The sequence below is a fragment of the Schistocerca gregaria genome, chromosome 10 (genome assembly GCF_023897955.1).
Source record: "Schistocerca gregaria isolate iqSchGreg1 chromosome 10, iqSchGreg1.2, whole genome shotgun sequence".
Classification (NCBI taxonomy): domain Eukaryota; kingdom Metazoa; phylum Arthropoda; class Insecta; order Orthoptera; family Acrididae; genus Schistocerca; species Schistocerca gregaria.
In genome coordinates this window covers 204,985,505-204,999,869 of record NC_064929.1, presented here as the reverse complement: position 1 = coordinate 204,999,869, position 14,365 = coordinate 204,985,505, and the positions used below count along the sequence as shown (strand labels likewise).

General features: G+C 42.4%; 1 protein-coding gene across 1 annotated transcript in view; it reads left to right on the top strand.

The window, feature by feature from the left end:
* Positions 1-5,942: 5,942 nt before the first annotated feature.
* Positions 5,943-14,365, top strand: part of LOC126293535 (neuropeptide F-like) — a 579,895-nt gene continuing 571,472 nt past the window's right edge. Inside the window, exon 1 of the mRNA XM_049986803.1 lies at positions 5,943-6,041. The gene's annotated coding sequence lies outside the window, so the exon portion shown is untranslated. The remainder of the gene's footprint in view (positions 6,042-14,365) is intronic.

Genomic DNA, 14,365 nt, shown 5'->3' with positions numbered 1-14,365 from the left:
AATTTTTAACATTGTCACCAGCGTAATTTCAGCAACATGTTTCAAAGTAGCTGCATATTGCCTCCAATAATTCGAATCAAACTGCTTTGTGAAGGTTTGACTATAACCGCCAAATACAAACTCCTAAAAATACGGCATATACACAAACTGCTAGCTACTAACAAGATTATCAGTTAACGTTGTTTTACCTACATTTGTAGCGCCATATGAGTACAAATGCGGTTTCCTCGCCGTCGTTGATCTGAGAATGTTAATTACACCAGGCAACGACCTGGCGGGTCCAGCCACCACCTAACAAATCGCTCTTCGTAAGAACTGTAAGATGCTTCAGTTTTATCTACACTCCTGGAAATGGAAAAAAGAACACATTGACACCGGTGTGTCAGACCCACCATACTTGCTCCGGACACTGCGAGAGGGCTGTACAAGCAATGATCACACGCACGGCACAGCGGACACACCAGGAACCGCGGTGTTGGCCGTCGAATGGCGCTAGCTGCGCAGCATTTGTGCACCGCCGCCGTCAGTGTCAGCCAGTTTGCCGTGGCATACGGAGCTCCATCGCAGTCTTTAACACTGGTAGCATGCCGCGACAGCGTTGACGTGAACCGTATGTGCAGTTGACGGACTTTGAGCGAGGGCGTGTAGTGGGCATGCGGGAGGCCGGGTGGACGTACCGCCGAATTGCTCAACACGTGGGGCGTGAGGTCTCCACAGTACATCGATGTTGTCGCCAGTGGTCGGCGGAAGGTGCACGTGCCCGTCGACCTGGGACCGGACCGCAGCGACGCACGGATGGACGCCAAGACAGTAGGATCCTACGCAATGCCGTAGGGGACCGCACCGCCACTTCCCAGCAAATTAGGGACACTGTTTCTCCTGGGGTATCGGCGAGGACCATTCGCAACCGTCTCCATGAAGCTGGGCTACGGTCCCGCACACCGTAGGCCGTCTTCCGCTCACGCCCCAACTTCGTGCAGCCCGCCTCCAGTGGTGTCGCAACAGGCGTGAATGGAGGGACGAATGGAGACGTGTCGTCTTCAGCGATGAGAGTCGCTTCTGCCTTGGTGCCAATGATGGTCGTATGCGTGTTTGGCGCCGTGCAGGTGAGCGCCACAATCAGGACTGCATACGACCGAGGCACACAGGGCCAACACCCGGCATCATGGTGTGGGGAGCGATCTCCTACACTGGCCGTACAGCTCTGGTGATCGTCGAGGGGACACTGAATAGTGCACGGTACATCCAAACCGTCATCGAACCCATCGTTCTACCATTCCTAGACCGGCAAGGGAACTTGCTGTTCCAACAGGACAATGCACGTCCGCATGTATCCCGTGCCACCCAACGTGCTCTAGAAGGTGTAAGTCAACTACCCTGGCCAGCAAGATCTCCGGATCTGTCCCCCATTGAGCATGTTTGGGACTGGATGAAGCGTCGTCTCACGCGGTCTGCACGTCCAGCACAAACGCTGGTCCAACTGAGGCACCAGGTGGAAATGGCATGGCAAGCCGTTCCACAGGACTACATCCAGCATCTCTACGATCGTCTCCATGGGAGAATAGCAGCCTGCATTGCTGCGAAAGTTGGATATACACTGTACTAGTGCCGACATTGTGTATGCACTGTTGCCTGTGTCTATGTGCCTGTGGTTCTGTCAGTGTGATCATGTGTCGTATCTGACCCCAGGAATGGGTCAATAAAGTTTCCCCTTCCTGGGACAATGAATTCGCGGTGTTCGTATTTCAATTTCCAGGATATGAAGGTAGCACCTGTTCCCGGAAGAACATATACCATTGATGACGGTGCAGCTTCTCTAGAATGAAATGATAATTAAATCGACACCCTGACTTCAAACAGGCGTTGGTATACATAATTGGGGACATGTTAAAAACGTATGCCCCCATCGGGACTCGCACCCTGGATCTCCTGCTTACATGGCAGACGCTCTAGCCATCTGAGCCACCGAGGGCACAGAGGATAGCGCGACTGCAGGGACTAACTCGCGGACGCCTCCCGCAAGACCCACATTCCCAACATGTCCACACCACTAAGTTCGTAGTGTGCCTAATAGGTGTTTGCCCGTCACACTCATTACTCGTTGCAGATTAATCTGCCAAGTCCCGTACGATTTGGGCATAGCGTGTGCTTTCGCACAAGAAGGTCAGTGGCCGGGTAGCCTGATTTTAACTATTATATAGTTAGTACTTGCTCCCGAAATAACAGACACCATTGATGGTCGTGCAGCTTCTCTAGAATGTAATGACAATTAAATCGACACCCTAGCTGCATACAGACGTTGGTATACATAATTGGGCACACGTTAAAAATTTGTCATATTTTCAACATGCCCCCAATGATGTGTACCAACGTCTGTTTGCAGCTAGGGTGTCGATTTAATTATCACTTAAGTTTTATCCCTAAAACTCTCAAACTACTTCTTGATAATGCGCAACTTATTCCAGTTTTTACCGACGTACGCTTGAACCACAAATGTAAACAAACAATAAATGAGAATTCACTTTCATTGGACGCCTGCGACCATGACTTAAACGTGAAGTGAGTAACGACATTGATGAATAGATTGCTGAAGAGGACCTTCTTCAGAATGTCTGCCAAACACGAAATCCACAGTCTTAAGTGTAAATGGCGAAAGTACTATGGTTATGGTGTTATGAGCCTAATGTTCAAGCGTTGGTGGAGGAGTTTAGAGAAGCGTGCACACATTCTTTACGTATACATATTAGTGGAAGGTGTCAGCACCGTTATTTTGCTATTAGAGTACGACATACCTGTATGAGACCACTTTGATGCAGTTATTGGAACCTCAACAAGTGGAAACCTCTAAGTACCGCTCGGAGTTACCTCACATTGAAAGTGAATGTAGACAAAACCTGTTATGGATTTTTGGTAGTGTTAACGGTTGCTATACGTCCAGGCTTGCAGATCATGTAAATCTACTCTGACATTTTTTGCAAATTATAATCCAAAGTCTGGGTATGAGAATGAAGACCGGCTGCTGTGACCGAGCGGTTCTAGGCGCTTCAGTCTCGAACCGCGCGACCGCTACGGTCGCAGATTCGAATTCTGCCTCGGGCGTGGATGTGTGTGATGTCCTTAGGTTAGATAGGTTTAGTTTAAGTAGTTTTAAGTTCTAGGCGACTGATGACCTCAGATGTCCCATAGTGCTAAGATCCATTTGAACCATTTGAGATTAAGGCTTAGCTACAAAGGGAGACTGAATACAAGGATTTAGAATTTTCTGTGTTAAAAGGGCGCATTGGCCTCCTTTGTGCTCCAGCAGGGGTATTTTCCCGCTGATCTGGTAATGGAGGGAAGGTTAGAGGGTAAAAGTTGTAGAGAGCAGCCAAGGTTCTCGTACAGCAGTTTATCAGTATTAATGGATGTAAAGGGTGACGATTATTGAACTTTACGAAAGGAAACGTAAATTAGTTGCAAACTACGGAGTGCACACACTTCGTTAAACACGTAAACGTCACTACAGATAGAATGAAATTTTCACTCTACAGCGCAGAGTGCGCTGATATGAAAGTTTCTGGCAGATTAAAACTGTGTGCCGGACCGAGACTCGAACTCGGGACCTTTGCCTTTCGCGAGCAACTGCTCTACCAACTGAGCCACCCGAGCACGAATCAACGCCCCCTCCTCACAGCTGTAATTCCACCAGTACCTCGTCTCCTACCTTCCAAACTTCAGAGAAGCTCTCCTGCGATCTTTGCAGAACTAGCACTACTGGAAGAAAGGATATTGTGGAGACATGGCTCAGCCACAGTCTGGGGGATGTTTCCAGAATGAGAGCACTTGCTCGCGAAAGTCAAAGGTCCTGAATTCGAGTCTCGGCGTGGCACACAGTTTTAATTTACCAGAAAGTGTCACTAAAGATATTCGGATATGGGTTATGACATGTTCGATAAGCCTGCCATCATTGGCGATGGTGTGGCGCAGACGATTAGCGAAATTCTGCGTGACCCACTGAAGTGTCTGAACATCGATGCTGTCGATGACCTTCTGAATGGCTGTTTTCAGCTCAGCGATGGTGTTTGCCGCTATTGCTCTACACCTTGTCTTTAATACAGCGCCACAAAAACGAGTCGCATGTTTTCAGATCCGGAGAATATGGCGGCCAATCAAGGCCCATACCAGTGGCCTCTGGGTACCCCCCAAAATGCTCCTCCAGCGCATCACTCTCCTGCTGTGATGGGGCCGAACTCCGTCTTGCATGAACAACATCTGATGAAATCGGGATCACTTTGGATAATGAGAATGAAATCATTTTTCAAAAAACCTCCACGTACTGTTCAGTAGTTACTGTGCCATCAAGGAATATCGCAAACGACTACTCTGTAACTGGACACTGCACACCACACAGTTACCCGATGATGTTGAAGAGGCCTCTCGATCGCGAAATGTGGGTTGTCAGTCCCCCAAATGCGCCAGTCTTATTTGTTGACGAAGCCGTCCAAATGAAGATGGCGTAGGAAAACGCTGAAACTGGTAGCCAAATAACATAAGTTTGGAAAATAGATGGCTGAAAGGTGTTTGATTTGACATCCTGTATCGAACAACCGAGTCCGGCAACCGTCTCTAAAAAAACATTCAAATGAAAGTAGGCTCCGTCGCTATACTAAAGCACTCACTCACATACTAATTCCCACCATGCCCCCTCGGCCACCTGTGGCGTTTGAACGTCGTAAAGAAAACTGTTCAGACGTTATGATGAATATACATGGTGATCAAAAAGTCAGTATAAATTTGAAAACTGAATAAATCACGGAATAATGTAGATGGAGAGGTACAAATCGACACACATGCTTGGAATGACAAGGGGTTTTATTAGAACCAAAAAAAATACAAAAGTTCCAAAAATGTCCGACAGAGGGCGCTTCATGTGATCAGAATAGCAATAGTTAGCATAACAGACAAAGCAAAGATGATGTTCTTTACAGGAAATGCTCAATATGTCCACCATCATTCGTCATCGATAGCTGTAGTCGAGGAATAATGTTGTGAGCAGCACTGTAAAGCATGTCCGGATGTATGGTGCGGCATTGGTGTCGGATGTTGTCGTTCAGCATCCCTAGAGATGTCGGTCGATCACGATACACTTGCGACTTCAGGTAACCCCAAAACCAATAATCGTACGGACTGAGGTCTGGGGGCCTGGGAGGTCAAGGATGACGAATGTGGCGGCTGAGCACACGATCGTCACCAAACGACGCGCGCGAGAGATCTTACACGCGTCTAGCAATATGGGGTGGAGCGCCATCCTGCATAAACATCTTACGTTCCAGCAGGTGTTTATCAGACAGGCCGGGGATGATGCGAATCTGTAACATATCGGCGTACCTCTCACCCGTCACAGTAGCAGTTTTGCTGTGCAGCGCCATCTGCCGAACATTTTGTAAACTTTTTTTTTGTTCTAATAAAACCCCATGTCATTCCAAGCATGTGTGTCAATTTTTGCCTCTCTATCTACATTATTCCGTGGTTTATTACGTTTTCAAATTTATACTGACTTTTTGATCACCATGTATTTAATATAGTTCAGGACCTGTCAACCTGTATGATTTACTAGTAATCCAGACAAGAAGAGTCTTGCACAAGATATCCCTCTCCGAACCGAAGACATGAAAAAGCATAACAGGTGTTGCCGTGTTCTGTGTCTCGATCATCTGTAACGAAGTGAGACCAGCACGTAAGTGCGTTTTTTTCTCGGATGTCGGAACGCAATGGGCCGCTGCCCCTGCTAGCCGATTACCCGCGGCGCACGTCGCCGGCGACTTGTTGCCCGGTCCAGGCAGGCCGACGCTGTGGCGGAGAGGTGGGCGTTCGTGGTGGGGGTAAGAAAGAGGGGAGGCGGGCCACCAAGGTGGGGGGCGCGCCGGCTATATAAGCGGCGCCGCGACGCCGCCTGCGGACAGACGCCGCCCGCCCGCCACAGCCACAGCAGCGACTCCGCAGACCGACCGACCCTCTGCTACTTCCGCTACTGCCCGTCAGTCGCCCGTCAGATCGCAAAGGTAGGAACCCGCTCCGCTCTCTCGCTGTCCAGCCCAACAACCCTCTCTGGCGGGACACGTCTTTCCTCCTAACACCTGCACCCATTTATTATTGCTTTTAAAATTTCAATCTTTTTCCTCAAAGTTGTTGTAACTGAGGAAAAACGAACAGGCCTATAAAAATACGATTTCCTGGGAGATCTTAGTCTCTTCCTAATACCTGCACTGATTTATTACAGCTTCTACAATTTCAATATTTCGCCCCAAAATTCTTGTAACTGAGAAAAAACAAATTTCGCCAGATGATTAAAAAAATAATTTCCAGGAGATTTTTCAAAACTTAGTCAGCCACGATATGCAAACTGAATTGTCTGAAATAACTCCTCCCTGCCCCACATCACCCCCCTAATATTTCAAAATTGTAACATTTCTTGAAGGTTTGCAGGTATCGAAGATACTTCATTATATGCTCACACTGCAGCACTGTACTTTCTTTTTTTGTTTTTGACATCCTAGTCAGTCAGTTTTAACACTGCTCGCAGGAAATCTGTGCCAAATGAAACCACCACTATAAAAACATTTTATGGCTAGGTGGCATTCAACAGCCACTAAGTAACTGAAAAAAAAACGAATTTTAAACATCAACTGCTCTTATTTGAACCTTTGTATCTACCAGTCTGGATCGTGGGACATCCTCACCGCATTCAAGGCGAAAACAGATTGGATGAATACATCAATTATTTCCTTTCCTGACCCATACAAAATCGAAAAGTCATGACAGGTATAAAAAAAGAACACATGTTCCAACAGCTAACTGGTGATACACCTCCAGTAAGCTTTTGTGGAACATGTTGTGCTCTGTTCCTATACCTGTTATGACATTTATGATTTTTTATCAACCAGGAAAGGAAATGATTAATATAAATCACCTAATACATTTTCGTCTTGTATCCTGTGAAGATGGTCCACTACCGAAACCAGCAGATATTAAGGTTCAAATAAAAACAACTGACGGCTAAAGTGCGTTTTTCCACGTTATTCGACACGCAGTCGATACAAATTCATGCTCATACTTTCATAAAATGTAATTATCTGAGCATTATACATTCATTAAATGAAACTTAGTATGTTATCTAGTTTATTACTTGTAAGTATAATCAGAACATTGCTTTAATACAGTATTTTATAACAACAGATTTGCTTTCAGCTTTTGGTATGGTAGTTTCATTACGCACAGGTAACTAGGAGATGATCTTAATACAGTACTAAATCGTTTGTTAAAATAAGGAACGATGAAAGTTGTGTAATCATATAAGGCTTAACAGATTTGACAGTTGATTGGAGATATTAAAACAATGTTTTTACCAAACGGTATTACTTAAGTGGGCAAGAATTTAGAACACTATTAATACTTGAAAGAGCCCGTAGTACAAAAGAAGTCATATATTTTTCTATCTACGAAACTATGTACTGCCCCTAGAGAGCGTAGGTACTGTAATTTATTACATGGCGCCTTTCACAGTGTAATTTTTCACACAAGTTATACTAATGAACAAAATAGAAGGCCTAAATCTACGACCATAGCGTTATTTTATTTCCACTTTCTTGTAAACACACCCTACCAGCATATAACGTACGCTGTGGTGGCACATTTTTGGTCTGATCTTTAACGAAGTATATTGTCTGTTGGAGAATTTTTACTGTTAACACAGACAAGAGTTATATCTTTCTGTTCCCCTTTTCACGCATTATATAGTGCTATTAAAAGCTATAACATTCTTAAAAACCATTCAAAAGCCAAGATCGCATAAAAAAATTTTTTTATTTAAGACCCCCAGTTTCAACAGTCATTGCTTTCAATGTAATGACTGTTGAAACCGGTTGTCTTAAATAAGGAAATTTGTTATGTAATCTTAGCTTTTGAATGGGTTTTAACATCTAAAACAGATTGCCCTTCAATAAACAGCAATATCTGCATCATGATACCTGTGGATAAAAAATCGGATCTGGCTTATTATCATTTGCCAAATTCAACTAGATATATCTTGAAAATATTGGGGGTCCTATGGTTACTTCATTCTGTTCAGCTTGAAGTATCCTCACACACTTTCACTTTGAAGGGGTTACAACGTGCGTTACAGATGAATTGTGAATACCTGCAATAATTGAAATTTTTCCTAGATAAGAGCATTGTAATTCTGTTACTATCGCATTGCTCCCAGTAATCGATGTGAAAATGATTTCTTGTAATCCACGCAAAACTATGTGGCTCTTTCCGAAAACTTGACAAAAGTGCAAACTATGAAGATAATTACATCAAAAATTTTACATGAACGACAACGTTATCTACTCACATGGACTATCTTCCAAGCTTAACAAATTATTAGTTTCTACTTCAAGACGCACTTTCGATTCCGTTATCATCATGTGTTGACGTGCGAAGTGGGAGAACTCACTTTACGCTGGTGATAGGCGAGGCGAGTTTACTGCTGTGTTGCACAGGGTCGCCTACAATTCTAGGGGCCAGAAGAATTTTTCTATGACCGCTGTCAATTAACATCGTCGTGATTATACTACACATCCTTTGTAGTCATATTCCAGATGTTGGTCTGACTGTTATAGTATTTTCCATTTTCGTTATCGAATGACAGATTAAATTTCACTATTTCAATGTGAATTTGCGCTTCACTAACCGTAACAAAAGATGTACTACGTAAAGTCCACGGGAAATACTGAACACTCACAAGTCTCTAGAGGTAAATGGTAGATAATTGAACTTTCTGGATGATAAGAGGCTGTTTGTATGATATCCCTTCGTTTTTTATGATTCAGGACGTTTCCGACGTCCTGTCGCTTTATCATTGCCGCGACTGTAGTATTCTCAGGGCCGCCGTATATTATTACCTGCAGATATATCGCTGTTGGAGTAGCAAGTTGATTACTATTAAAAATAGTTTTCACCATTAATGATTTTAGAACAATTCCGATAGGATCCGACCAATGCTCCAAAATTTGACCAATGCTCAGTTCGAAATGTAAAGGTAGGTAAAGACATGACTGAAACATTGCAGCAGGAATACGTGTTGTGGCTATGTCAAATAAATCTAAAGAACTCCTCAAGTTTGTAACTAAGTCAATTTTGTGCAAACGAGATTCTCTTCAGTTTTATCATCAGTGATATTGTGTAGTTGTAGTAGTAATCGTCTAAAAACTGAATTTTGTGGAGATTAACAGGAAAAAATTGGAACACACACAACTGATTTCGGCTTTAAATCCATTTCAGTACGCATGCTGGTTCCAGCATTGAGTAGGTTAACAATTCATTTTGTAGTTCCTCCCTGTAGAACTATTTTAAAATGTAGTGATTAGTTTGCCTATGATGTAAACTTAAGATTTTTGGATCACATAATTTTTTAAAAATTTTATGATTTGTGTAACATATAAATGTGATTTTACAGAAGACTGAAACGCAGATAACGTTTCCCCCAATTTTTAAACAGAATGATGGACCACATAAGCGTCCACTATAGAGTTAAAGGCTAATATGCAAAAAAATTACATTTGTAAAAGTTATTGATTAGCATAAAAAGTTTTCTAATAAGACTTCTACCGATAATTAGCAGAAATGGATTCTATTAATTGTCAGTCATCCTTAGATGTTATTTATGAAATGCTGGACATGCATCAGAAAAAATCGGAAGGCGGACGTACGTTTTTCGTTTCTATTGCTCATGATCGACAAATCGTAACTTAACAACAAAGATACGTCTGCAGTACGACATACCGCCAATATTTCATAAAGCAAAAATTATCTAAAGTTTTTTAGGTAGTTTGATTTGTATAATATGTACTAATGATTATATAGCTAACTGTGTGAAGAAATAGATACTTCAGAAATTTTAAACCTGGCAGTGAGTGACGATTTTGATGTACTAGCTCAGTTTGAACAAAATACATAGAAGGATTCCATTATCATATTTATTTTCAGTAAGCGTTTCTATGGTATAGTTTGGTTGCTAAACTGCCACTGCCTAACGACATAAACCTTAATTCCCAAAATGCCTCACATTTTCTTCAAGTCAAAATAATATACCGGTATTTTAATTGACGTTCATAATTTCCGAAATTACCGTCATGAATGTGTAATTAGTTGTAATTCACGTCTTATTCTCACAAATTTGCTAAATGGCAAGCAATACTTCGCAAATTATGATTTCAAAGTTGAAAAATTTAATAAAGTACTATTCCCCATATCCATGCTTGTCCTTGCTTTTACAAAGCCCTATTTCTTTTATATTTCCTGAAGCACAGTCCAGTCAAAAGATATATGACAGTTTAACGCTAGTCTGATGCCAAGGTACTAAGTAACATTTTTTGTCAAGGTACAATTTCTTCCACGCTAACTTAATTTCATTTCATGAATATCTCGAATAAATCTAAAATCATGCTTTCTAAATTTACAGCTAGGAAGAAGTTACTCAGAGCGTAATATGTATCACTATTTGTCAAAGAGTAGTTTTGTTTTTCTTATTTCGTAGCTTCTGTTTGTTAAATATAATGAAATCTGTAGACTATGAGATCTGCTTATAATAAAGTACTTGCAAAATTTTTCATCAGTCCGTACCTGACTTATAGTTTATAAAACTTTTTTTCTACTTTCTTTAACAGAGCAAGTAGAGTCTCATCGGGTTGGATTCCATTGCGACTGTTGTGCACAGCGATTGATGATGATAGATTTCCTTAATTTTTTGCAATGGTCTCACGTATCTTCATTGCAAAGTCGAAACGGGGACGTTGTAGCTTAATTTTCTTATTTTTTTTCACTGAACCTCAAGCTCTCAACAGGTCATTTTCAATATTGACATTTCATGGTAGATTTCCACTGCAATTTATACTCTACCGTTTGATATCACTAAGTTTTCTCTCTTTTATACTGCCATAACAAGATTTTTTAAATATCTTCCTTGGTATTTCGCTTTTGCTACAGACACTGCGCCGCCCTCTGATTTCATATAATGAGAACTGATTCAACTCGCAATTACTTTAAAATATTTAAAATATGATTTCCGTTCACAGTGCAGGAATATTTTGTGCGGAGGAAAAACTGCATTTTTTCTGTGTTCTTAGTTGTTACAGGCATGGCCGCTATCGGCAAGAAATTATCAAGCACAAAAGGTAATAGCTAAGCCCATCAAAGAAATACAATCATTTACCACAAACGATGTCAACGAAAGGGGGCAGAAATCTTGAATTGTACGCTTAAAGAGTTCATTTACACACTAATACAGTCATACAATACAGCCTTTTGACCACTGTATAAAACCCTGAGACGACTGATGTCGAAAATATCAGCCTGATTTTGAAAATGTGTTAAGAATATGTAACGAAAAAGAAGTGGTAGAATTGCTAGCAGGTTTCATACTGAGTGCACTGCTCCAAACAGAGCTTCATTTAATAGCGACATTCTTTCACTCTGATAGGCCAAAAAGACATGTCTGTAATCCTACTTATGAGAAGGACAAGGGAACACAGTATCAGCGACACATCATGAAACATGTTCTGTGTTGAAGTGTACCTATATTAGCTAATTAGGAAGACATTAATTCATAAAAAATGTCTTCAGACGTAAAATAAACACAAGGGAGCGTGATAGATTCATTACTTTTCACGATATACTAGGTATCCCGCAAATGTTACAACAGACTTCGAGGGTTCTAGAGGGCATCTTGCGAAATTAAATGAGGATAGAGACCTGTATACAGAAATGTCGTTCAACGATGCTACAGAGTGTCGAAGTTTCAGGCACCAATACCTGTAAATAGGACACTTCTTCGGCAGGAAACGTGACTTTGTATGCTGACGGACCATAAGCGGAACGTGTCTCAATGTTGTTTGCTACACAGTAATCGTGACTGATTGCAACGATCTCCAATGGAGAAGAAATTCATAGCTGTACCATACACAGGGCTTGTCTCCTTTGAATGTGATGCTCTGTTGAGCTGGCGGATGACGATATTGGACATGTGTTTCGATCTGGAATTTATTTTTCACATGTATACTGAAAACATTGTAGATTGTACGAGGTTACAGGAGAAAAATAAATTTTATGTGGAAACTCGTGTCCAAACCCTTCATCCACCGAGGAAGCAGGCCATTGCATTCGTAGGAGTCAAGACCTATCTAAGCAGCAACTAGCTCCATCGTCTCCACTGGCGATCACTGAATAACAAACCTCGTTGAAAGAAGTTCCCACTACTGTCCGTCAGGGTACTAGATCGCATTTCTACATCTACGTATACGTCCATACTCCGCAAGCCAACTGACAGTGTTTGACTGAGGGTACCTTGAGTACCTCTATAGGTTCTCCCTTCTATTCCAGTCTCGTATTGTTCGTGGAAAGAAGGATTGACGGTATGCCTCTGTGTTGGCTCTAATCTCTCTGATTTTATCCCCATGGTCTCTTCGCGAGATATACGTAGGAGGGAGCAATATACTGCTTGACTCCTAGGTGAAGGTATGTTCTCGAAACTTCAACAAAAGCCTGTACCGAGCTACTGAGCGTCTCTCCAGCAGAGTCTTCCACAGGAGTTTATCTGTCATCTCCATAACGCTTTCGCGATTACTAAATGATCCCGTAACGAAGCGCGCTGCTCTCCGTTTGATCTTCTCTATCTCTTCTATCAACCCTATCTGGTACGGATCCCACACTGGTGAGCAGTATTCAAGCAGTGGGCAAACAAGTGTACTGTGACCTACTTCCTTTGTTTTCGGACAGCATAGCCTTAGGATTCGTCCAATGAATCTGAGTCTGGCATCTGTTTTACCGACGATTAATTTTATATGGTCATTCCATTGTAAATCACTCCTAATGCCTACTCCCAGATAATTTATGGAATGAACTGCTTCCAGTTGCAGACCGGCTATATTGTAGCTAAATGATAAAAGATCTTTCTTTCTATGTATTCGCAGCACATTACATTTGTCTACACTGAGATTCAGTTGCCATTCCCTGCACCATGCGTCAATTCGTTGCAGATCCTCCTGCATTTCAGTACAATTTGCCATTGTTACAACCTCCGATATACTACAGTATCATCCGCAAAAGGCCTCAGTGATCTTCCTATGTTATCCACAAGGCTATTTATATATATTGTGAATAGCAACGGTCCTAAGACACTCCCCTGTGGCACACTTGAAATCTTATTTCGGAAGACTTCTCTCCATTGAGAATGACGTGCTGCGTTCTGTTATCTAGGAACTCTTCAATCCAATCACACAATTGGTCTGATAGTCCGTATGCTCTTACTTCGTTGATTAAACGACTGTGGGGAACTGTATCGAACGCCTTGCGGAAGTCAAGAAACACGGCATCCACCTGGGAACCCATGTCTATGGCCCTCTGAGTCTCGCGGACGAATAGCGCGAGCTGGGTTTCACACGATCGTCTTTTTCGAAATCCATGCTGATTCCTACAGCGTAGATTTCTAGTCTCCAGAAAAGTCCTTATACTCGAACACAATACGTGTTCCAAAAAGTCTACAACTGATCGATGTTAGAGATATAGGTCTATAGTTCTGCACATCTGTTCGACATCCCTTCTTGAAATCGGGGTTGACCTGTGCACTTTCCCAGTCTTTTGGAACGCTACACTCTTCTAGAGACCTACGGTTCACCGCTGCAAGAAGGGGGGTAAGTTCCTTCGCGTACTCTGTGTAAAATCGAACTGGTATCCCATCAGGTCCAGCGGCCTTTCCACTTTTCAGTGATTTTAATTATTTTTCTATCTCTTTGTCATCTATTTCGATATCTATCATTTCCTGTCGAACGGGTGGCCTAGCTGCAGGCGCCGGCGCCTGTAACTTGTCGCTCTGTAGCGTCGTTGAATTACGCTTCTGGATGTGGTTCCCTATCCTCAGTTAATTCCGCAAGACACCTCTACAGCACCTCTAAGCTCGTCAAGACATCCTCTACAAATTCTTCGAAATCGGTCCTAATATTCCTGCATATACGACTTAGTAGATAACGTTTTGAAGTTGCGTGATGCTTTTTGCGGATGATGCTGTCATATACAGAGAAGTCGCAACGCTGGAAAAATTGTAGCGAAATATGGAAAGACCTAGAGATGATACACACTTGGTGCAAGGAGTGCTAACTGACGCTCAACATAAACAAATAAAAAGTAGCCGTAAATACCTATCAGTGCTCGATTACAGGATTTCAGAACAACTTTTGGAAGCTGTTACTTCCACAAAACATCTACAAGTATGCATATGAAGCGATCTGTAGTGGGACGACTGCATAAAACTAATCACAGGAAAGGCAGATGCGAGACTGAGATTCATTGG